Below are 1,068 nucleotides of genomic sequence, written 5' to 3'. Positions count from 1 at the left end.
TTTTGTCTTCCTTGTCTTTCCTTTCTATTACCTATCAACATATTTCTAAATAAACACATTTTCTCCCAACTATGGTCCCCAGAGAGCGTGAAACAAACTGTGAAACTCGAAGCAATCCAGCACCAATACACAAAGAAGATGGACTTGATGCAAAAGATGGGCTACTGAGAGAGGCTAAAGGAGCAGAGTCTCTATTCCCTGGAGAGAAGACGAGAGAGATATGTGATGATATATATTTGGAAGATCTTGGAGGGTTTAGCTCCCGATTTTGGAATTGACAGCTATACTAATCCTCAAACTGGACAGCACTGCATCATACCAAAGATCCCATCTTTCCCATCTAAAATAAGGACACAGTACTGCAATAGTCTGGGTTTCAAGGGCCCACAATTGCTCAACATCCTTCCGGGCAACCTTAGAGATTTACATGGTGTTGATGTGGAAGTTTTCAAGGAACGTCTGGACAGGTTTCTGTCTGAGATACCAGATGAACCCACATCATGGCAGGAGATGCAAAGAAGAGCAGCTCCGTCCAACTCGCTACTTCACCAAAAACAATATCAAAAACAACACCGAGTAACTACAGGTGGTGCACCAGCATGACCTCAGCTCTAGGCTGAAACCAGTAAAAGATAAAAAATAAAAGATATATATATGCATATGTATATATACATATATATATATATAAAACACAGTCTGTTTAAAGTCTGTCATACCGGCCATGATGAAATACCACAAGGTATTGAAAATACGTATTCGCCTTTATATATTTAATCCTTTATATTGAACACTCAATATTTCATCTATTCAATAAGACATATTCCATATATTCAATAAGACATTCAATACTTTATTTCATTGTACCATCCATTTTTATTTTATATTATATATCGTATATTATATTATATATTGTATATTCCATATTCTATATCCCACATTGGTTTTGCAGGAATATAAATAAAACATAAAAAACAGACAGTGTTGGAACTCTTTTAAACAAAATAATATATTCCTCTATACACAATCATACAAACCCCCTTTTTTTTGTATTTATTTTTACTTGCATAT

At 35.0% G+C, this 1,068-nt stretch overlaps 1 protein-coding gene across 1 annotated transcript in view; it reads right to left on the bottom strand.

Annotated features, from left to right (window-relative positions):
• Positions 1-1,068, bottom strand: part of LOC106883939 (peroxisomal acyl-coenzyme A oxidase 1) — a 48,983-nt gene that overhangs the window by 43,221 nt on the left and 4,694 nt on the right. The window lies entirely within an intron of this gene.

Source organism: Octopus bimaculoides, chromosome 3, assembly GCF_001194135.2.
Source record: "Octopus bimaculoides isolate UCB-OBI-ISO-001 chromosome 3, ASM119413v2, whole genome shotgun sequence".
Taxonomy (NCBI): Eukaryota; Metazoa; Mollusca; class Cephalopoda; order Octopoda; family Octopodidae; genus Octopus; species Octopus bimaculoides.
This window is presented reverse-complemented; position numbering and strand designations above follow the sequence as displayed.